The 25,486-nt window shown below is 41.0% G+C and overlaps 1 protein-coding gene across 1 annotated transcript in view; it reads left to right on the top strand.

The window, feature by feature from the left end:
* The window catches only part of mafb (v-maf avian musculoaponeurotic fibrosarcoma oncogene homolog b (paralog b)), a 48,661-nt gene that overhangs the window by 16,053 nt on the left and 7,122 nt on the right, over nt 1-25,486 (top strand). The gene's annotated exons all lie outside the window — the stretch shown is intronic.

Raw genomic sequence — 25,486 nt, 5'->3', positions numbered from 1 at the left:
AAAAAAGGGGGAACAGGCTTTAAATGGGCTGAAAGAAGAGAGGAGTGGGAAGTAGACAAGCTGTGGTTTTTTTTCCAACAGTCTGAACTCTTATTCACTAAAGACAGCGGTCACTAACTGACTCAACGTGTCTTCACAATGAGACTACTGAGAGAAGTTGAGTCAGTCAGCCTTCCTGCTGCAGAGGGAATATGGTAACAAAAGATTGAGAATCAGCAGTTACTCTGTAAATGTTTGAGGGGGTGGTTGCTGTTTAAAGACTTACTATTTTTTTCATTAGCTGTGTGTGTGTGTATTAATGCTGCATTCAACACAGGCAGGACCCTGCTGTCCGCAGTCTTACCAGTACTATAATTATGAAAGCAAATGGAGCAGCAACTCTGGGAAGATAAATTGTGTACACATTAACTGCACTAGAATACAAAGTCAACACTGTGACTGTGAGTTTTTGTGTGGGATGTAAAGTATTGCCAAAGACTGTCTAGCATGAGTCTGGTCTTTGCTCTGATCTGTCTTTCCCGACTTGCTTTCTAGAAACATTAGTTATGTAAGCCGCATGCATTGTAATATGTTTTTGTGAATAATGTATTAGCTTTTAATTCTCGTCATACATTACACACATTCATTTGTTGTACTTATTTCAGTTTTTTTTTGTCTTGTTACTTTATGGTCAATAAGACAAATTTCTATTCAAGAGTGGAGTTTCATTATTGACTATTTCTATTAATACAGTATATCATATTAGTAGCTTGTGCAGTGACTTTCTTTTGAATTACTCCCTTAAGAAGTTACCACCATCCTCCAAATCTATTTCCCCACTATACACATGTGATGTACAGTAGGAAGGGCTCTGCACCGTCCGCATCTCCCTCTTACACTTTCTGATCTGTTCTGATTCAAGGTTGACACACACATGGGGACAGAAATAGGAAGAGAGGGAGGAGACACAAGGGAAGGAGGAGCAAACAAGGGAGAGCAGTACAAGCATGCTCACTTTTGGCTTGAGTGAACACAACGTTCTGCCTGTGCAAATTTAAGGGGAAAAAAGGGCCATATGGTCTCCATGTAAACCCTCTCTCTGTGTCTCTTTCTCCTTTTCAAACACACAAATGCAACTTTAAAAAAGTGGTAGTGAACCCATCACAAGAAATAGTTATTTCTACAAGATGCCTAAGGCATCAGACTGTAACGCTACATGTTTTTGAAGTATGGTAATTCATCACACACAAGGGTGCTTGTATCACTTGTCTATAATCCATGTTTAATGTTGCACATGGGGTAATTGTGTGAATACTGAATTTGGCCACAGGCTTCATCAGGTCTGTCATCCGATACATTAAATAAATCAAACCCAGCATCAAAGCACAAAAGTCACACAGCAGGTGCAATAAATAGAGAATCAATGATACAATGTACATGAGGAGCAGCAATCTTTGATTACAGCATTTAGTCTTTATTTCTTCAAAACAAATACTGCTAAGAAAAAGATCCATGCTTTTGCTGCATATTTGTATATTTGTTATTAATCTGAAGATGTTTTAAGTAGAAGATAATAAATTAAATGAACAGAAAGCATATTTCAGAAACCATTTTCTGATGCTGCTGTACATGCTGCACACTGTTCCATACTGTATATTTTATGTGGCTTTATCTCGAGTGAATTAAAGGGGCTTGTAAAAAAGTGGAATGTTATTAGCATCAGACCACCTGGGGTGAACATCTGCAGACTCAGACTGCAGGACCAACATACATCACTGCTTCTCTTCTCACTGTTTACTGTCACACACACACAGAAACACAAGAACACACACACAGACACACACATATGGCTGGCCTGCATCCATCTTTTGCATGTGTCTTGTCTTACTGACAAATGTGCAGTTCTGCAGGGGAGGCAAGCTGCTTATTAAAGATGCCACAAGGTCACAGGTCAAGTACAGGTTCTGCTTTTCTGGTCAGCCATAGGTCAAAGGTCAGCAGGTTAGTGTCAGAGGCCAGGTTGACCCCAGCTGATTGGTTTATCACAGTACAGCTCACCAGTAATGCACTGACGATTCAAATTCGAAGTATTGGATGATTTTGTTTTAGCTTTGAATGATTCCTCTGCATTTTTCTGCTGACTGCATGAATCCCTTTTTTATTTGTTTAAGTTGTTTTTTATTCCTACAGTAACTACGCTCCTTTGAATAATTAGATGTTCTTTTCATGTTCTATTAGGACTGTTTTTCCTCGCTATTTTTTCATCTTCAAAGTGAAAGCTAAAACAGGGCGATCATTGCTATTTAATTACTACAAATCCCTTTGTGAATTTGTTCTTGTGTTTGTTTACATGCATACTGTAAATTTGCCGGCTCCTGCAGTTTTTTTTCTGTGACTCAAAAAATGTCTTTACTTTCTTGTGTCGTTCTGCATATGCCTTCTTATTTATAGTGTGTGTGTGTGTGTGTGTGTATGTGTGTGCTGATGAAGTTGCAATGGGGTTTATTTAAATAGATAAGATAGTGTTTTATTCCCAATCAGAGGAATCTCCTGTCGCATCTCAGTCTCTTCATAATAACCCCCGGCATTGCTCCACATCCCCCTGACACACACACACACACACACACACACACACACACACACACACACACACACACACACAAACACACACACACACACACACACACACACACACACACATACACACACATACACACACACTCACACACTAAATATTGCAGACACTGCAATCTATCTCTCTCCAAGGGGTAAAAGGCTTTGATAAATGAAAATAAATACTTTCTCTTTATACAAGGAACCAAAGGCAAGAGAAGAAAATGGCATATGAAACAGGAAATCTGTGACAGTATGATGCCTCAGTACAAGCAAATATGTGACAAAGATACACCTTCTATAGCTGTGTGTGCGTGCATGTGTGCGTGCGCGTGTGTACAGGTACATCCTCAGTCGTTGTGGGGAATAAGAGTGAGGGAGACAGTGACTCAGAGATGTGGGCTGAGGAGAGTGGAGATATAGCAAGTGGCCCGTAGGCTGACATGTTAACTGAGTTACAGTGAGAGGGAAAAAAACACAGCACATGATTTAGAGGAAACAGGTTCTCCTCCCTCATCTGTCTGTTTCTATGACTGCAAGGTCACATAGACACCTCCCTCTCTCTCCCTCTCCACCTTTGTTTCCCTTTGCTCCTCCAGACCTCATTTCATTTAACACTCCCAAACCTCCGACAGCTCCATGACTATAACTCTCTCCTCCCTGTCCTCTCCTCCTCTTTTCTCTTCATCCACAGCTAAATGACTCTGTCAGAAATAAACAGCACTTATCTTATCTACTGCCTCCACTCTGCTGTCTCGAACCCCCTCAACATCACACACACAAACACACACAAGGGATAAAAAACGTAGGAACAGATATTCACATTACACTAACAGACGTGTATCATGTAGTATAACTATTATCATAGTCATAATGACTTTCCTAACCCATAACCAAAACATTATTTTCTCTGCCTGTGTCTTAATTATTCCTGTCAGATGGAAGTTTCAATCTGGTTTAACATTTCAGCTTTTATACTGACTCAAAGTCTTCAGCCACCTGCCAGAAAGAAAGACAGAAAAGCCCACAGTGTAGCAGACAGACAGGTAGACAGTCTTGACAGAGGACAGGTGTCCACTCATTCTTTTTTGCCATCCTCCCCCCCCCCCCTCTCTACTCTTTCTTCTCTTCTTCTCCTGTCATCCACTTCCTCTCTCCTCCCTGTGGTGTAGAGGAGAGAGAGAGGGATCTACAGCTATCTGCAGCCTGAGACCTCACTGTGTGTGTGTGTGTGTGTGTGTGTGTGTGTGTGTGTGTGTGTGTGTGTGTGTGTGTGTGTGTGTGTGTGTGTGTGTGTGTGTGTGTGTGTGTGTGTACGAGCCACCTACCAGGAACTCAGCAGGGGGACACATAGGGATGAGAGGAAAGAAAGCAGGATGAGGGTGGGAAGGAGTGTGATAGTGATAAAACTCTCTGGAAGAACACACTCTAGTTTAGCCCAGCACATGGTCCAACAATCTGCTAGGTGTCCCCTAACACTTCAACACTAATATTCACGTTACAGAGTGCAACACAGATGCAGAGTTTGATCAGCAGGTATTGTGATGACTTGGCTTTTCTGTCACCTAAAAGTACACACACACGCAAAACGTTGTCCTGCTTGTGCAGTTCAGAGGGATCAAAGGTTACGAGTAAACTCCATCGACTGATTATCTGTACAAGGAGGTTATGCATATGTTTATTGAACCTTGTCCAATTTGGCCACCTTACCTGAGTAAATAAGCTCGAAGTATTTGCATACCGGAATATTCAGGATGGTCCTTTGTTCGCTGTTCTGGAGGCCTGTGTAGTTATGAAACCAGAGAGGGAAAGAGAAAAAGAAAGGGAATAAGCTTGCTGCAAGCAGATAGTGGATATGTGTATGCAAGGATGCTTAGGAGACAGAGAGATGAAAAGAGGGATAATTCTCCTGCTACCCTGAGGCCTCTCGCAGCCTCGCGGTCTCCCTATAGGTCCCCTGGCGCATGCCTTAGCAGAAAGCCAGGGCCCGCTAATTGGCCCCTGTGATAACACCAGAGAGAAAGGCAATGTTTGTGTGGACAGGTGTGTGTTTGTGTTTTGGTATTACAGCGTTGTTGAAAGCTTACATTTTCTACTTCTAGTAATAATTTATTGGTTTGTAATTCTGCTTTGAAGGGTATTTGATTTGTAAGTTGTGAGGACATTTATTATGATCTGCTAGCTCATTGAAGTCGGAAGACACTGAAAGACAATAAAAGCATATACGCTAGTTCAAAGCACTGCTTCAATCTTTAAACAGCTTGTTTCTCTCTAATTGTTTCATTATCTCAGTGTGCTTATTAAATGTACGATAATTGTTAATTACCACATGAGGATTTGTAAAGGATTTGTCTTGAGTATCAAAACAAATTAATTAAACTGAACACATTTAAAACAACAGCAATGATAACAGCAGGTGCAGGGTTTGTGTGTGTGTGTGTGTGTGTGTGTGTGTGTGTGTGTGTGTGTGTGTGTGAGAGTGTGTGTGTGTGTGTGTGTGTGTGTGTGTGTGTGTGTGTGTGTGTGTGCGAGAGAGAAACATCCACATTTCCAATGCTATGACTGTTTGTGTGAATCTCTTTGGTTAATTGAGATTCATAGGAAGAATTTAAATGAGATTCAAATGAGATTCATAGCTAATTGTAGCAGCACAGGTAATATGCAGATAGATTTAATGATGATTCAGTGTATCTTGCAGTCTAACGAGAGTTTGATTAGACCATTGGAAGACACTGGCTGAAATCATTACTGTGGCTAGAAGGAAAAGCAGCAGAAAGAGGAACTGTTGTTTACAGCAATTTAGAGGTAAATACAGTTTTCCCAAAACACAACTTTAAATGTGATTTAGAGACATCCATGCTTTGTCCTACAATATATATTGTGTAAAAGCTAAAAATAAAGTTGAATCTCTCTGTAGCCTGGAAATGTCTGGTCTTGGGGCAGTGCTAGTAAAGATTTTGTGATGGATAAACACCTCCAGTGATTTATCTCAAAGGGAGCACACTGTACTGTACATGTGATTCCATTCACTCACCAGTTTAATCTGTTTAAATTCCAGCTGCTCACAACAGCTGGGACATTATAAGTAAATAAAACACAGCTCCTGAGCTTGCACATACATGCATGCACACACGTCAACCCTCATTCTTCTGTTGCCTTACATACATGAGCAACGAGTTGTTTCCTTCACTCTCACCTGCTGTACATACGCCAGGACAGATGTGCACTGCTGGATGCTGTATATTATCTATGGTATGTTTACCATAATTAAATTGATGAGAAAAGGGTGTGTGTGTGTTTGTGTGTGTGTGTGTGTGTGTGTTTGTGTGTGTGTGTATGTGTGTGTTCGTTCGTGCGTACGTACGTGCGTGCGTGTGTGTGTGTGCGCGAGTGTTTTACATTTAAGACAAGAAATCCATGGTTCCAAAGGCCTCTGGAGTCTCATTTCCTACTAAAACGATATGTACTCAAATACCCATAATTCCCCTCTGTGGGTACAGTCACTGGGTGCACCTATTTGAAATCTCTGCTATAAATCTGATACAAGTTAACTTTGAGGGAGATAAATATTTCAGTGTACTAAACTATACATGCATGGCCATGAATATAGGCTCAGACTTTATAGGACACAACCAACTATATGCAGGCACAAAAACACACATGCAGAGCATATACAGTACACATAAGAAATACATTGTGCCTTATTTTGCCTACTTACAGTCGTTAAAAGGGGGCTTATACATCAGGTAGTATGGACACCCATAAAATCTAGGCACGGTGATGAGGCAAACTTTGAAATAAATATTCTGTGGGACTGGTTAAGGCACAGCAGTAGGCACTAGGCTCTCTGTACTGTACAACTGCAGTATTGATAGATGCTGCAGAGCCTGAGTCTACCGTCCCACTTTATTTCAATTAGCTCACAGGAAGCAGGAAATAACCTGCAAATCAATTGTCATTTCTACGGGGCCAAGGCTGGAGGCTGAGATTCACTTTGTCCTCCAATAAAAGATGATGTAGCCATGAAGAAGATTAAAGGGAAATTTCCTCCTCATGTACTCTCACATTGCTGTACACTATGTCATTAGTTTGTGATGTTCAACCGCTTTAAGGCTGTTACAAGTTGCTGTTGTTGTTGTTGTTGTTGTTGTTGTTGTTGTTTAAATGATGTATACACATGGTTACACATTTCATATTTAATCCTGCTCTAACAATCCTGCAATCAGCATTTTGAGTCAACTCAAAAGTCTTCATTGCTTCTGGATGTTGAATGCCGATAAAAAATGAAGGGGACCCTTACCATCAGAACCTATATAGGATACCCTTTTTTATATTTATCTCTAGAGTAGCTATTCTGAGCTGATGTTTTTGAGTTTGTTGCTAGGTTAGGATAAATACACCATCAACAAAAAAGCTGAAAAATGTGCAAATTTTTTCCATGGATTTCTTATTTAAATACATTATGTCTTCATTTGAGGACACCTTGTACTTGCATTAAATCTGCCTTGAAAGCACACAACAAAAATAAATGTGGTAAATGCTGATGTACCCTTTTAATGACCACTCACGAAACTGTGCAGAAGAGCAGGGAACTGTATATGAGCCATGAAAAGCCTTTAGCGAGGGAGGTTGAGAAAGTGAGGTCAATATGGATTGCAACCGAGCAAGATATAGTAGGTTATATGGTGTATGATCATATCAGAAAACACGGTCATGTATGCAGCCCACTTTACAGCATATCACACACACAAACACACACTCACCTGAAACACACCTGGGACGCACCGCAGTGTGATTTGTTTGTGTTGTTGGTGCAGTGGACTGAAGCGATGGAGGTAGTAACTGTTTGATTGTAGGCTTTATGGAGACACTATATAACGCCTGTGACAGTTTATTCAGTGCATGTCAGGAAGGGGGAATTTGTGACACTACAATTGCTGGGACACTCCTGCAGCCCCATGCACTTGTGCACCCCCCATTTACAGCTCCGGAGGGAAAAAATGAGTGGGGGAAATGTGAATCTGTTTGCATGTTAAATGTCATAGCTGTACGCAGTATAATGTTGAAACAAGGCTGTAATTCTATAATACAACAACTACTAAACTTAGACGCCCAGGGAATTGACCAAAATATCTCTCTTTTTTAATTCTAGCTGCTGATTTGAATGTAACATCACACACATGCTTTTGACATGTTCAAGTAGACACAAATTTATATAACAGAATAATGTAAATGTTTTCCTCTGCTTTACAGCTACAGTGGCAGGCGATTGGACAGCAAACTGATATCATTAGACAGTACATTTTCTTTACAGAAAAATAATTCTGCCTTCTTTTTGCACAAACTTTTTGTCCAGCTAGTTATTCCCCAAGGTCCATTAGCCCGGTTCTCATTGGTTCTCATTTCGGCTGGGGTCTATTAGACCTGGGATTGGGTATTGAATTAGCCTGCTGATTGGGTATTGAAGGAGTGAAGACTGATGAGAGGATTTAGCTAAGCTTTCTTCTCCAAACCTCATTACTCACACTCACACTCAAAGAGAGCAGCGCTGGAAGACACACACACATACACACATGCACACACACACACACACACACACACACGCACACACACACTCACACACACACACACACACACAGAACGACTCACATACACATGTAGATTTCAGTCCTGCTTAAACGTACACTTTTCAAAGGAAGATTTTACATCTTTCCACTCCACCAATTGTCTGCAGGTAGAGGACAAATCATTCCTCACAAACAGACACCTGCACGGCTCTCTTAGCTCGCCTTTCACACATGCTGCAGATAGAGCAGAATCAAAAGCACTAAACAAATACCTGATATGATGCATGCAGGTGCTGCAGAGACTGGAGACACTGGGAGACAACCTTTCTGTGCTGAAAAGAAAGCGTTGCTGGCCCAAGAGAGTGCTGCACGCAATTGGAGGCTTCTAAAGAGAGGGATGTGTGAAAGGCTTTGTGCTGATTTATGCTGTGTTTCATCTCACAATAAAGATTATGGATGATGATATTGATTTAGCCGGGGCTGTGGCCATGACTGGACTCAGGCTCTCAGGTTGGGAGAAAAGAGAATTTAGCTCATTATCATTCACAGACACCGCGAGGAAGCCTTCTCTTGCCGTGTTAGTGTGTGTGGATAAATGTGTTTCACTATATTTGTGTGCTAGAGTCTTTGATCATCCTCTGTAACAGCAGCACGACTCTTTCCTCCTTTAGCGTTTGTGAATGTGTTGAACCCCATCCTGTCCTCCTATTTCACGAGCCAGAGAACGAGCAGCAGGCGTTCCCAGCTGCACGGCAGAGCAGACCAGGAGGGAGGGATGAAGTTATTGACTCCACTTTGATTTAACCTCTCCTGCCTGATCCTCAGAAGGGCACAGACACATGCAGATTGGGGAATTATTTTCAGGGACGTGCAAGTTAAGGATGAAAGTTTGAATTTATTTCTGGATATATTTGTGTATATCCGTGGTGGAAGTACTTCTAAATTGTTTTTCTTGTACACAGCTCCGTCAAATGTGCCTTAACCCTAAAGCCTCCACACCTACAGTACAAACTCTGTGCAAAACACAGCTAATTTCAAAAGGGTTTAGCTATGGCTGACTTTACCATTTAAGCCAAGAACAAACAACGCGTACAGACAACTTTCTTGTTACGATGAGGCGCATTTTAAACCCACAGAAACACGATCGCATTTTGTATCTGATCAATTTTAAAGTAATTTTTACACTAATATACTGTTGGGAAGCTAAGTCTGTAAATCATACATTATTGGTTGATAATTTTTTTTGTATGTAAAATCTCAATCTGTCTAATGTAATTAGGAACTAGTGGTAGTGAAAAATAATTTCCCTTATAAATGTAGTAAAGGAGGAGCAGAAAGAAACATAATACATATTGTATTTGGATGACTTTGCGTGCAAACAATCATACTATGTTCTTGTTTGACTCGTAGACAGACAGCAAACACTTCTCTGCACATTGTGTCGGTTTAGCAAATTCATCTACACAATGTTAAGCTAATACATCCCAATTCCGCACCATTTCAGATTAAAACAACAGCTATTATTACGAATAATATCACTGAATAATGCTTTGCTGAGCGCTGTTAGAGTTGTTGAACAGGACAATGGCGCCAAAGTGCACTTCTCTTTAATTAATTACCCACTTTTGTTTCTGGAGGCAAGACACAAACACACACACACAAGGATAATCTCTCACACACACACACACACACACACACACACACACACACACACACACACACACACATGTACAAACTCACAAATGCACAAGTTTGGTTTTTAGAGGAAAAGGGAGGAAGTGAGGGAGAGGGGAAGAGGGTAATATCAGCAGGCTATCTATCCTCTCTTCCACTGGTGCATCCCAATCCTCTTTGGAAATAACAAATGCATAAAGGAGCCACAACACAAATATATCTGCCTGGCTCAGATAGATAGGGCTATGCGAGAGTTTAATACCCTTATGTAAACCAGTAACAATCAAGCCCTAACACACACCCCCACATCACCACTAAGGGGACAATAAGGAACACGCTCTATTCTCTCTCTCCAGATATGAACAGTGAGGACTGATTTTGTGTGTGTGTGTGTGTGTGTGTGAAAGAGAGAGAGAGAGAGAAGAAAAGGGAGACCGAGCTGTTTTCTTCAGCAGATAGTGAACAATGCAGGAGCCCAGATTGGTTGGCTCCCTGGTGCTCGTTGTGGTGGTTGTTGTTTCAGAAGCAAAGAGTGATATAGACCCTGACCTCAGAGACCACAGCACGTCTGATACTCTATTTCACTCATCCTTCACCATTCAGTCTTTTGATATCTCACTCTCATCCCTCTGTGCCAATTTGTTTTTATACTTTGCCGCCTCCCTCATCCTCCCTCTGCTCTTTTTTTGACTTGCTAAAACTGACTGTTCAGTAGACAGAGAGGAGCAACACTAAAATCAAAGAGGCCATTTGTCTAAAAAATGTTGCCACTGACAAGCAATCCAAAGCAAGGAAAATACTTGAGGACTGGCACATTTATCAAATTAATTTGCTCAAAATATACTGCACATATGGCAGGTGTACTTACTTTGAGATGCTTAGGAAAAGTTATTACATGCTCATGAAATATCTTGGCTTGCAAAAAATAAAATATAAGATGATTTTGCATCATTTCCTAACGACGCACAAAGAGATTTTGACCAGGAGGGAGAAAAACGACAAGGCTGTCCTTTTAAAGGTGGATCAATATGATTAGTATGCCGTGTGTGTGTGTGTGTGTGTGTGTGTGTGTGTGTGTGTGTGTGTGTGTGTGTGTGTGTGTGTGTGGATAGGATAGGATAGCAAAGGTTAATATAATACATCAGCTGCCATCTGAATATCTCTCTAAAGGAGAAAAACACTCTTGTCTCTCAGTAGGGTTGATTGCTGTAAGATTATACACCGGCTGACATTTTACACCCGCTAGACAGAAAACAAAAATTGGACACTTTCTTTTAGAGGTGCAGAAGGGGCAGACATAACAGCTCAGCAATTTAGCACTGTCTCTCGGGCAGCATTAATCTCTTTTCTAACTAGAGAAAATACATTGTTTAATTTTGAGACATTATTCTAAAAAAAAGGTTTTTCTTGTCTTCCAACTTCCCAGTGGTCTTTTAATGTTAGCAGCTTCTGCAGCTTTTCTACAGTTTCTATTAAAGTATAACAAGTTTCTGTGTGAGAGTAGCAGCGGCATCAAAGATGTAAAGAATCTGTCTTTTCAGTGCAAGCTCAGCGAGACATGATCGACATCTGTAAACCAATCACACACAAAAAGTGAAACCAAATGCAGTGCAGAGAGCGAGACAGAGCAGTCTGTGCTGTGTGTGTGTGTTGGTGTGTGTTTGTGTGTGTGTAAATTTGCGTGTGCATAATCGTAAGTATCAGTGCACCTGATTGTGTGCACTGATTGCTGTTTCTGTGTTTGCGTGTGCATGTGTCTTTGTGATTGTGTGTGTGAGAGCATGCAATGACGTTCTCCTTGATCATCAAGCTTAATGCTGCACTCTCTCAGCCATATAAGACCCTGCTAGGAAACCATCAAATATTTATACAACATTATCCCTGATCCTATAGCCCGTGAGTAAAGAAAACACTCAGGATTTAAACTCTGGTTCTGGTTTGGAGTTGTTTCAGCTTCTTTGATTTTCATCCACCACCAGGTTCTCTTAAGGAACACTCAAGTGGTTGTGCCAACAACCCGCTGGGTAAATTATATAGTGAAGAAGACGCAGCGTCACAAGTGCTGTTTATAACTCTCACTGCAGGATTTGTGACAGTTTTTGATATAGTGATAGGGGGAGGATGGCGGAAAAAATACGGAAAGAGAAAGCGAGAGAGTGTTAATTCTACGTCCCAGACACTGAATGGCTGCTGTTGTTCTGAGGGCAGTTTTATGGAGCAGAAACAGCCTGATCTCTGTGTTGTTTTCCTCCTGATTGATTGCCCTGGCCTGAGGCTCCTCGGAGTGTGCTGTGTTTTGTCTCAGTATTTACTGTAATGTTGTGAGGATAAAAATCACAGCCTCAGCCATCACACTACATAGGTAGAGTGGCAAATGCAAACAAACCAAAAGGCAGAGGAGGCCCACACAGAGAACACACAGCACAAAGAGACAGACACACAGTATCATACACAGATACATTTATTAAAATTAGTAGGCTACCACTCTTTTTTTAAACAGCGGACATTTTGACTTGTCTTAGCAGGATAATCACAGGTGCAACTAATAACGCTAATGTGGTTCAGTTTTATCAATGATTGCAATGGAAAGCAGCATTTAGTGAGGTTATTTGTAACACCTGCGTTTGACCAGTCATATTGCTGTGAGTTAGGTATATTTAATTTTAGCTATGCTTCTCATTTTTAGCTTGATGATGTTTGCGCTTCCTACATTTGCTCAATTAGAATGTAAGGTCAGTTCATTTCTGTTTAAAAACAGCGGAACATTATATTTCTGACTAGCCTCACTCCACAACTGGAAACATCAAAAAACATAGGTGTTGCTTACAAAATGGTAGCTCAGTGATAATATCAATGGCAGGCTTCAAAATTAAACAAACTAAAACCTATAAATCCCTATGGAAGTATAAATAATTCCAATGTAAATGTATAACTTTGACCCTCACACATTTCCAGAGGTAAAGCCGGAGTAAATGTGTATGAGCCTCTCACTATGATATGGAACAACAAACTGGACAATTTGTGGTGCATTTCTGCAGTGATTCAACTGCACACCTCTGGCATGTTCATCTTTCAAAAATGAGGAATGAGTAAGTTGCAGACATACCAGAATTCTCTGGTCTCCCGCTCAGAAGTCAGGAAAGAGAAAAAAAATCAAATTTAAACAGCTCAGCTTCTGATTTCTCAAAACTACTTCAAGCTTTCATTTTCAGATTTTTCAGAACACTTATTCTGTATCGAAATATGTTCTGTGTACACAAAGGTGATGAAAACAGGAGGGTGGGCTGCTGGAGTTAGATAGGCCGTCATGCTGTGATATGCTGCGGACAAGACAGCCCTTGGCTCTGTCTGTCAATGTGTGAAGCCCCTGTGTGCAGCAGTGTGGACCGAGCTGTTCAGGGTTCCCCACTGTTGCAGACTTGTCATGGTGACACAGACTGACATACTGTAGCACTGAGAGGTCGCAGCCTTCAATCTGTCTCTTTTTTCCATCCATCCATTCATTTTTCTCAGTTTCTCTCATTTCCCCTCTCAAAGTCTCTCACCTTCCAACCTTTATCTAGTGCAATTTTTCTGAAGGTGCTGTGGAAACAAACCGTGGGTGTTTTGAAATTAATTTTAGTTTGTCTATTTTCAGCTATCTATAAGCATCACAATATAAATTAAAGTCTGTGTTATGAAACCTTTTGTGAAAACAATAAACTGGACATACAGTAAAACAAAGCATCATTCCCCGTGTTTGTGTGTGTGTGTGTGTGTGTGTGTGTGTGTGTGTGTGTGTGTGTGTGTGTGTGTGTATGTGTGTGTGTGAGAGAGAGAGAGAGAGCAAGTGTGTGTGTTTCCATTGTGTCTTCAGCCCTGTGATGTACTTTAGGGGAGGAAAGTTGATTGCGTAATCCTACAAACCTCAAAATGGTGCTTGTCAGATGACAATCTGCCCACTCTGCAGATTACTGCTCAGATTAACACACAATGAACACTAGGAAGGTGTGGGAGATAACACCCCCAATTTGTGCAGCTGTGTGAGTATATTCAATTGTGTGCACATGTGTTTGTGTGCGGAGATATTTGTGTCAATGCAAATGTGTGTAGACATTTGTAGGTATGTTTTGTGTTCGTACTGTTTGTATTCATAGGCTCTTGTTTGTCTTGCTGCTGTCTGTCTGTGGCTTGAGGAAACACTCACACACACCTCCTTCTCTAGCCTGGGGGGTCTAACAGCTTATTATGAGTCCTTAGTGGGAGAGGGAGGAGAGAACAAGAGGCTGACTACACTTAAGTGGCAGCAGACAGCCGAGATTTACTTCTCTTATTCCAGCACACAGAGATTTAAAGGAGCTCAGTCTGTGATTTAGAGAAACTACTTCTATAATACTATAATGCTTGAATGTCTGCTGACAAATGTAACGATTAAGAGAGTATGTGAGGTAACACTTCCTCCAAGAGGACTTGCCTTTGCAGAGAATATTACAGGAGTCTGCACACAGTTGAATGTGAAAATGTAGCGGAGGTTGTTTCCATTTGATGAATGCCAAATTTCTCTCTGTTCATGTTTTTTTCTCTAGTCTGCCACCTGTCTGCTCTGTTTTCGTTTTCTCGCCATCCTCATTCTGTCGACAACCACTCTGAGATGCATCTATGTGTGTGCATGTCCATTCTCACTCTGTCGGGTTTATTTCTGTTATGTTTCTTAATTAGCTAATAAAGGTCATGGCATCTCTCAGTCGGGGGGGGGGGCGGCGCATGCAAATCAGCCAGAAGGTCAGATGGATTAGTGACCGCTTCACACCTCCCAAATATGGACACGACCGAGCTGCCATACAAATACCTGCAGCTATGAAAGAGGACCAACACACACACACACACACACACACACACTGTTATGAACATGACTGGATTACTGAACTTGAATCGTGTTCATAGATAAACAGCATTACTGTAGTGCCAGGCAAGAAAGGCTACTAAGCAGGTGCTTTGGCAAATTTTCAAGCTGAATTTTTAGAAATAAAAAAGATAAACTAAAACGTAAACATTGGGTGTTGGTTGCAAAACCACTTTGGTAGGGTTGCAGTGGGCAGGCATGCAAATCATCTGACCGCTTTACACATCCTGTTTCCTAGTCAACATTGTTGTTGTTTTCAACCATAACAGATCTTACCATGACCTTAAAGGGGAGTTTAGTGTAGAAACGGCTTACCTTCTCTGGCTCTGTAGGAGCTTTCTAGTCTGAAGACTAGGGGCATGGAGTTTGAGAGATGTGAGTGTTCAGCTGGCAGAAAGGTTCCATTAAAAGACACTATTGAACTGCATTATAAGAATTGTTGGATCCATGGCTTCTGAAGATTGACTCATGCTAGAGACTAAAATTGCTGCTTCAATTTATTTTTAATCTGCAAGTCTTCTTACCTTTTTGGGCCTAAACATCTTCAAATCCTTAACCTTTTGGAATAGCTTTTGTAATGGTCATATTAATTTAAACAGTCTTGTTGGTATTTTTTGTGGACATTAAGTTTACTCTTTCTATTTAGTATGATCATTTCATCATGATACACAAGATAAACACGTCCTCAGTGCTCTCATTTCAAAGTCTCTGTTTCGAACAGTGAAGTGCTTTCGTGATGCTTTAGTCTTCATAACATGTGCTGCATGAATGCTTGCGTAGATAAGATAAGAAAGGAGGCACCGATGCTCCGGTGCTGACACAGTCAATGCTGTAGTATTGCAGTGGATCTGTTACTACTCTTTAGGTCTATCACCTTTCACAGCAAAGCTTGTCTCTGTGTCCTTTAAATCCCCCTAAATCACCAGGCTGTCTCCATGTGTGAAAGCTCTCTCTCCTTCTCTGGGTCTATAACTCATCCTGTCTGTCTTGCTGCTCTCTCTTTCTTTCTTTCTCTCTTTCTCTCTCTCTCTCCACCATCTCACTCACTCTACCTCTCCTATAACTCACTGAATCTCTCTCCATCTCAAACCTGCTCCGTCACTCCTTTCTCATAGCCATTCATAATTATATCTTTGTAACACTTCACTCCTTACTCTCGTCCTCTCTTTACCCCTCCCATCTTCTCGTTCACCTTCTATCTCTCTTACCTTCTCAATTTTTGATTCCACTTTTGACGTAGCGTCAGTGCTCTGGGTCATAGTAGCGCCCCCCCCTTCTGGTTGTGCATCTCTTCCAAATCCCACCATTCATCTATTTCTCTCTGGTGGGAGGCTGTCTGGCTTCCTGCCTGACTTACAGCAGGCAGAGTGATGGACAAGGGGTGAGACCCAGTGCATTACACTTCTCTGTAACACAGCACAACAGAGACCAGACAACACCGTATAACACTGCACTGAATACAAAATGATACACAGAGGATGATAGACAAAATAAAAACTCAAGTGGAGAAGGAATGATAAACAATGCCTCACTCTTGGGAAGCATCTTCAGTCTTTAAGCTCATCATGTCTATAAGTAAAGATAAACGCATCCGCATATCAGCGTGAGTTGGAACTCTAATATTTTAGATGTGAATAAATACCAAACGTCCTCACACATGTTGAAAACAGATGTGAGTAAGTACTTCTACTATCTGGAGTCACAGGCTGTTTGGCCTCGCAGCATTAAAAGTGCAGCTCAGAGCAAGTCAAACTCAGTCAGTGCCATATCTTCAGCTCAGCAGACCTTTATAGGAGATGATGGAGAGAATGGGACTTTCTTTGATAGGATCCTTTCCTCCACCACTTCCGCCTCTTCTTTTTCACTCAGTAAAGTATTTTCCCAGAATCTAGCTGTTGTTTCGAAAACTCGCTCCAAGCCTTAAATCCATTCTGCAGTACTTTCTCAGGAGCAAATACACAGAATAGAAAAGACAACCACTGCTCGAGGAGTGTGTTTTACAGACAGAGAACAGTCCAAAAAAAGTCTCTCTTTTTAGAAGTCGAGTATTTTTGCCTTTCTTCTTGACATTAGAGCTGTCTGAATATTTTAAAAAGCCATCTCTTCCCTCTTTTTTCACCCTTTTATCTTTGAATATGCCAGTTATTTCACACCCATGACCCCTACTGCCTTAAACCAAGAGTCAACCCTTCCCTAAAGCCCTTGCTGACTTTGTCTTGGCTCTCTATTACCCTCTCATGATTTTCCAAATGCATTCATGTCTCCCGTCTTCCAAACGTCTCTATACGTCCCCTAGGGCCGTAAAATTTAGAGCCGTTTTCAGAGAAGTTTAAAAAAGGTCTGATCCATAATCACCAAAAGTGCCTCCCCCATCTGCAGAATTACAATAACATGCATTTAAATGACTGAGCTCAATATCTGTGTCTGCTGTATATCACTGCTAGTCATGACTCATACTGCAGGCCCAGCCGAGCTGTGTGCCTAGGTTCAGTTTCATGTTAATATCCAGCAGAATAAGTGGTGGGGGGAACATAGTATCACTGCTGACATGTTTGCTTCTTGTTTTCCACACAGACACAATAGAACATAATTAGTCGATAGCTGTTTTGCTCTCAGGCCTCCGTTTAATGCTAATAAATGCTAACAACAGAGAGTGAAGCCTTATGTCATTCACTGCATTAGCTACTGTACAGTTTTGTCAGGCAGACTGCTTGTGAGTACATTACATACCATTAGCAGTGCTTCCATTCTCAGTCCTCTGATTACAATAAATGTTCCCTTGCATTGTAACGATGGGCTTTACAATAATGGGCCATAAATTAATACAGTGCTCAGCAGCAAATACTATTATGCTGTTAGTGTTTACAGTACATCCATGTATATATGGCTGAATTGGTGGATAATTACAATTCACAAAGGCAGTCACTCCAACAACAGCCATTTACTGTCCATTTGTCACCATGGCAGGAGGAACAGAGGGGGAGGGACTGCATTCTGATCAAGGATATCAATGCCCCAAATCCTGATTGATTCAAACAAGGGATCAATAAGCGTATCACTAGCTGTGTCTCACCACTATTGAAATACACTAGCAGTGGGCTGGATCTCTGGGCTGGTGTGGAAAGCTTATTAAGGTATAAGTCATTGCTCTGTCTGTGTCATTTGGGCTTTATGTTATCACTGAGATCATTCCCACACAAGAGTGTGTAGAAACCCTGTGAGCGAGTGGCAATGGTGTGTGTGTGCGAGCGCATGTGTGTGTGTGTGTGTGTGTGTGTGTGTGTGTATGTGTTTGTGCGTGTGTGTGTGTGTGTGTTTAAAAGGAGCATGTGGGTGCGTTAGGGGCTGCTTCCATATGAAATGTACACGAGGGTGAATCTCAGTGGTGTTAATGGCTTTTTAAATGTCAGGGAAAGTCAGGGAATGATAAAAGAGAGATCTGTTATCCACTGTCCTCATGATCACCGTGGAGCACACCGCTGCCTTGGTCTGTGTGTGTGTGTGTGTGTGTGTGTGTGTGTGTGTGTGTGTGTGTGTGTGTGTGTGTGGGTGTGTGTGTGTGTGTGTGTGTGTGTGTGTGTGTGTGTCTGTGTGTGTGAGGGAATGAGAGAGTGTAGGAATCGGCCAACTTCCACCCGTGCTGATGTCAGCGTGATTTATGCACCAATCAGATTAGCTCTGAGAGAGGAAGAGAGAGAATTAGAGAAAGAGAGCAGGGAGGGGGCTTTAGACATTATTTGCTTTATTGTCGTGTTTTTCAGCTTCTATTTGGATGAATCGTAGAAATATGTATAAATATCACACAAACAGATGCAGTGTTGTACCCAATAAAATGCTCTGCTATGTGTTAGTGTATATTCACTCGTACAGATAAACAGAATGAACACACTGTACACTACCTGCCAAACAACACTTAAGGGCAATACAGAAATATCAATATCTTCACATTAATACACATACAGTACTATCAAATATTGATATAGATCCGTATATGACAAAGTTGGATTAATATTTTTTCCTTTCATTTAATTGATAGATTGAAAGTTAACCTTTTTTTTATTGAACATTTCAAAATATAATTTGAACTTATAAGTTGTATAAGTTGTTTTTCGCGTAATTTGTTTTTAATTATTTGTAAAGCATTTTTTTGCGAGAGGAGAAATTTTCAGCATGATGGACAGTCACATATATTGCAAAAAAAATAATTGATGACAAGTATTAAAAACGGTGTCTCACTGATAAAACTGAAATATAAAACAAATGTGGAAACAGAATTTTGTAAAACATTAACATGTGTTGTTATCGCCACAACACACATCACACAGACATCAAAAGTTTTGGAAGTTACACCACAGGTTGACTATGCTGCTGCTCTTACTCTGAGGCAAAATCTCCAGTTTTTACAAATCATGCTCTAAAAGAAAAACTGTGTGTGCATGTGTGCATGCATGCATGTGTGTGTGTGTGTGTGTGTGTGTGTGTGCGTACCTGGGGTTTGTCTGGTGCTCTTGCCTGCTCTAACAGAGGCTTGAGCGATGTCACAGCAGACTGCATTTTAATAGAGAGGGAAGCAATTAGAGAGGGGACAGGGCGAGAGGTGGAGAGATGGAGGGGCTGTCTGTGTGACACACAGTACGCACAGTTCACACACACACACACACACACACACACACATACACACACACACACACACTCATTACTAAGGATGAGTTAATTAATTGCACACTGATTCACGGTACTTGTAATTAATCTTGTAGGTGTGTTTTTGAGAGGTGACTCTTCTCACTTCCATTTGTAATGCGCACATACACACACAAACACATACACTCACTCACTCACTCTCTCACACACACACACACACACACACACACAAAGTAACACACACTGTTGTTCTTCAAGTCCATTCTCCCAGATTACAAACCAGTCATTCTCAAACATGTTGCATGAAAATACAGTCTTCTGATTAGCCAGGCTGTTGTTGTTATTTTTGGCAGTTTGAGCCCAAGGTTTATAAGACCATTATACCCTAACCCTAACCCCATATTGTTGTACTTAAATTCATTTATTGCTCATTAAATGTATTGATGTTCACTGTAACCTCCTATATTGAGCAATGCTGATTTGGTCTTCTTTTTTATTAATTGAGCTCTTCTACCTTGTGTCACCTGTCGATGATGTGCCTATGCAAAAGAGAGTGAACTTTACAGTAAATGAAGCTTCAGCGACAGAATCATGTAAATGAAGAATTTTTTTAGGTTTGAAAACACATCTAAAGGATGCAGTGTGTGTGTGTGTGTGTGTGTGTGTGTGTGTGTGTGTGTGTGTGTGTGTGTCTGTGTGTGTCTGTGTGTGTGTGTGTGTGTGTGAGAGAGAGATAGAGAAACCTTTGGTGCTCACCGGGGAGTTGTATCTCACAGAATAGACAGTTAAACAGTGGGAACTCACATTATGCAGGTAAATAAATGACAGAAAGGAAACTATGAGGTCATCAAGTTGTTTTAACGCTGTGTATTTTGGCTTTATTTTTTATTTGGTTAAAAAGCTTTTCATCCCAACAGCCCCAATTAGGGCGAGAAAGAGAAAAAATACATTTATTTACCTTGGAGTAGTAGGTTACATCATTCCCATCAGAAATGGCTTTCATTCCTCCTAAGAGCTCTTAGCACATTCCGTTCTTTTTTTTCTTTTTTTTTTAGATTGATCCAGTTGAAGAATTATGCGTATTAATCTTGGCCTCTTCTACCCATGATCCTTCGCATTTATCAGCATGAGAGGGGGGTGGTGGAGCAATCACATTTGGAAATTAAACAAATAAAAAAGTTGAAGATAGCTGAGTGAGTGATGAGTCCGGCCAGTTGGTAGCAGCATAAATCTCCGCCCGTCACCACCCCACCTCTGCCTACACACATTTTGATATTGTTACAATTTTACTGTGTTTGCATATATGAGCCTAATATATTAGAATCAAACACCATCAGGCTTATTTACAAGCAAGTTCTGGTCCACTGCCAATAAGCCCATTAAGTGCATTGTTGGAGAGTGGTTATATGATCAAATACACAATAGTAATTGTGAGTGGAGAGAGGCCGGAGCGTTTCTCAATGAGGTGATTATCTGCGCGCAGGTTATTGTGCTATTTCAGCATGACAAGTAAATCTGCATCACACTGTCAATCAGAGAAGTTGGGGAAATGTCAATGACAACACTAAAAGGGTGATGAGGGGAAAAGAATAGAACAAGAAACTGTATGAAAAAAATGAGGAATATATTTGTCTTTGAAAAAAAAGAAATACAACAATTAAGTTGGGGGTTGTTTTTTGTTAAGAAAATACTATCTTAATAACTCCAGGTGGCCCCAGTTAGCGACAGAGGAGGACATCACCCTCCCTCCTCTTCTCCTCCATCTTTCTCCCTCTATCAATCATTCCTTCAAGCCACATTCTTCTCTATCACCCTCCTTGGTTTCCTTGTGCTCTTTGTCACGGTGTATCCCAGTATACTTGTATATGTCAACAAACCTAAATGGTCATGTGACACTGTGTATTGAAGACTGTACTGACAGCTGGCACTGAAAGTCTGATCAGTTTGGTAATTATTGTCTATTCTTTTATAAGATAGTTCAATGTGGCTGCATGTGTGAGACATTTGATATTTGTTTCTAAAAAAAGTAGTTTACTTGAAAAGCATCTTCATTTTTTAATCATGTTGGTATTGAAACACAAGTAACACATTGGCGCAATTATTTAAAATGTTAGTTACAATAGCCTAGCCTTTGTTTTAGGGACTATTAAGTAGTTCTCAGCCATGTTTATACATCTAAAATAGCTTTATAAAGCCAGCGGCCTCTCTTGTCGATCAAAAACATTTTATTACTTACTCTATGCACTCACTTCAGACGTTGAAGAAATAAACATACCCATGACTACACATACGTACACACACCAACTGACAAAAAAAAGAGACAGAGAGAACAGGGTTCGGGGCTAAGTAAGCGGTGCACCAGGTTATGCGTCATTTACCGCAGCTCAATAACAACCTTTCTCTCCGCCCGACACACCTGGTCACACAAAATGACACTCACTGTCATCTGAGAACACACACACGCACACGTGCACACACACACACACACACAAAACATATCTCCTTTCACTCAAAGGTGGCCTTAACCAGACACATTACATCCCCACTCTACTATCTGCTTGTGACAGATGTATTTATGTAATGGTTTTGATAGGTATTGATTCACAGGGCGGAGCCAGTTAAGAAACAGAAAAATGAAATTTCTAAATCAACATGGCTGGGGAAGGAGGGGGGTGGTATGTAGTTGAGATGACGCCTAACAAGAAGAAAAGAGAGGCAGAGAGAAAAAGACGTGTGAGAAGAGGCGAAAGGTCGCCAGTGACGGCAAACCATTTAGAGGAAGCTCTGGTGGAAGGCACACACAAACAGATTTGATTAAACAGATGAGTGATGAGAACGACTGAAAACAGGCATGAACTTTGTGTGCGTGTGTGTGTGTGTGTGTGTGTGTGTGTGTGTGTGAGTGACCTTGGCTTGGCCCGGTGGTAAAGTGGGGCGTCAAGAGAGTCAGTGTGCGAGCAGCCAAGCGTTCTCCCTCAGATTAGCAGGCTTTATTACTGCCACCAACCACCGGCCTGACAAATCCTCTTATTTCATTTTACCTTCCTTTACCTCTGCCTTGTTCTTTCTTTTTTCCTCACTCTTTTATTCCCCTAAAACCCCCCTCCCCCTATTTTCACCTGACTCTGCAGTAGCTTTGCATTTTACCTTGCACCCTTCGTGGCTCGCTCTGTTTTAACTCACAGTGGAAAAATACTATTTTCTGTTTCCTAAGTTATTTCTCTTCATTGTCTTTACATCTTCCATACCACTCTTCCCATATATGTGCAGTTATTTTTCTACCTTCCTTTCTACTCCACCTCTTGCTCCACTCCTCCTCTCCCTATCTCTCCCCCCTCTCCCTCCCTCCCTCTCTATAGTGTGATGAATCTGTAGACAGGGGCTAATAATTGTACTTCAGCCCAAGTGCTCATTTTTCTTTGTGTTTGAAAGCTGTGACAGGCAGGAGCTCTTTTTTCTCTACCCCATCCCTGCTCTCTCTCTCTCTCTCTCTCTCTCTCTTTTTCTATCCTCACACAATGGTAAGTAAAATAACTCAGGGTTTACAAGGTCATGCTGTCTAGCGGTGAGGACACGCCGGGGATTTGGGGCTGGACGGATTTCCTCAAAGGTGCCGTGCTGAGACTTCAATAAAAACAGAGAAAGTTATAGATTGCACAAGCAGATCTTCAGGGGGAAATAAGTGCATTTGATAGTGAACAGGCTTACTGAATCACGGCTATCTTGATCCAAATGTTATCAATGCTGCTTCTAAAACTCTTTATAAAAGAGCGCATGAACGAGGCAAGGGGAGAGAAATGTCTACTTTGTTGCGTGTTGCAACAACTCCAGTTTCTCTGTATTGCACAATTTTATCATTTGCAAGGAGAAAACTACTTAAAATGCTATACTTCCTGTCATATTAAACATCCACATCTTATTTGCATCGCGTTTCTGAGATGTGTGTTGTTTTTTATTGCAGTGCTGCTGATGTGATACTTCTCAGAGAGAAATGCATCTGGGACAGCAAGACAGGGCAGTCCCACTGAACTGTTTACCTCTAAAGCCTCACACATGCACATAAACAAACCCAAACACACACACACACACACACACACACACACACACACACACACATACACACACACTGGTTGTGTCATCCTAAAATGGAATTCAATTGCATTTTCAAACATCATTGAAATGAGACTTATTAAATCAAAAGATAATATTTTGACCAACAGGCTTTTCATTTTTATGTAAACGTAAACATTCAGTACAAAGGGGGCCTGTGGAAATGATCAGCTAATTTTTCTTTCTGCAATTATTAAAAAATATATAATCTTAGGCCAAGTCCAAACAAGAAGTGTGCAAGCAAAGCACATGTGCAGATGCAAGGAAATAATATTTTCATCGACTGTACAGTAATACTTTATGAAAATTGATCAGCAGTTTTAATCACAATATCATCCTCAAAAGAGAGAGGTGGAAAGAGAGCACAGGGGATGGAGGAGAACAGAGACTTTATTGCCTGCTGTAGTTAGATGGTAAATTTCCTCTTGGCAGATATTTATTGAGTTAGTTGAGTCTAGAGAGAGCTTTAACATTGATTGTGATCATTAAATATATCCGCTTGAAATGGCAACATGGCATTCCCTCAGTCAATGGAGCCAATAGGAGTAGAACAAAGGCATAATCAAATCAATTCTCTCATAATTATTCTTTGAGAGGTGAAATTAATCACAAGAAGAAATAAAAACAATAATGGAAAATGAAATGGTCAGTCGTAAACAATTACGGCCCAAATTGAAATAAACTCAGTGAAGGGAAAAAAAATCAACTGTAAATCCAACTAATTAAAATGACATTCTAATGTATATTGGTTATTTGGTTAACACAGGCTTTCTGTTATTATACTGTCCTGTACTGCTATTATAAGAGAGAGATAAAGAGACGGAGAAATAAAGAAAGACAGAAAGAAAAAGTGTGTGTGTGCGTGCACGTGCAGGGGCCTTGACTGCGGGGTCAAAGGATCGAGGTCCTCCTCTTGTGAGAGCTGTGCTTCTCTCTCCTCCCTGCTCGCGAAGAGGAAGTGTAGCTTATTGATTAGCTATCAGATGATTCCGATAGAGCCTGATCAATAGGACTTTGTATGAAAGCCAGGCAGGACCCTCCCTCTCCACTCAGGCACACACCCATAGATCCTGCAGAGACGTCTCGTTGCTTGTTTGTTCTCCTGAAGATCCTCCTTTGTGTCTTCAGTCCGGCCCTCCGAAGGCTTCCTCAAACGCTCTGTCTGTTTTCTATAGCTCCATAGAGTTGTCATTGATAAGCTTACCTGATCACGATGCCTTCATCATCTCTCTGCTTCAGTTCTCTTCACATTTAGTCACAAAGCGTTGTGGTTATTTTTATTCCCAGAATTAGACTTCCTACTTTAGCAGAGAGGTAGAGGAAAGAGGCCAAACATTATGGTGTGGAATTATTCTGTTAAGGAATTTCACAGAAGAGATTCTATGATAAATTCCATCTTAAGAAGTTATTCAGTCAAGAAATCTTTGAATAAAATTGATATTGCAATAGCGTTGGAGTGTGACACAAGGCAGGAGTCAGACCCAACGTGAGAGACCAGATGAGGTAGAAATAGTATTTAAGTATATCCAATGTAGGCACAGCCAAACAGGAAGTCTGCAATTGGAAACAATAAACTCACCGGGGTAGACTAACTTAACAAGTTGCTGGGATCTAACAACAAGCAGAGGGAAACTAAACAGCTGACACGCTAAACATATGTCTGTTCAACCCAGAACCAAGCAGAAGGGAACAGTATCCTCTCTTACAGAGGCATGTTTCAACGCTCTGCAGACTGAACACACAGGGTGAAAATGTGTTGTATAATTGATTAACAAAAAGGCAAAGTCTCGTGAGTGACAACTTTTTCCATGGATAGGTCACCAGGGGCAGAAGTATAATGACAGAGCCTGATCAGCACCATGGACAGCAGCCGGTGTAATCCTGTTATCGTTAATATTTTAAACATTGTAGTGGTGGTGTGGCTAACACCGCTGTTTATTCCTATTTAGTATAGCTACAGCTGAATCACTCAGTATGTACTACATGAATGTAACCGATTCAGGGGTCACAGCACCGTGCT

This window comes from Etheostoma cragini, chromosome 8 (assembly GCF_013103735.1).
Source record: "Etheostoma cragini isolate CJK2018 chromosome 8, CSU_Ecrag_1.0, whole genome shotgun sequence".
Taxonomy (NCBI): domain Eukaryota; kingdom Metazoa; phylum Chordata; class Actinopteri; order Perciformes; family Percidae; genus Etheostoma; species Etheostoma cragini.
The sequence above is the reverse complement of the archived record's forward strand: the minus strand, read 5'-3'. Positions and strand labels throughout refer to the sequence as shown.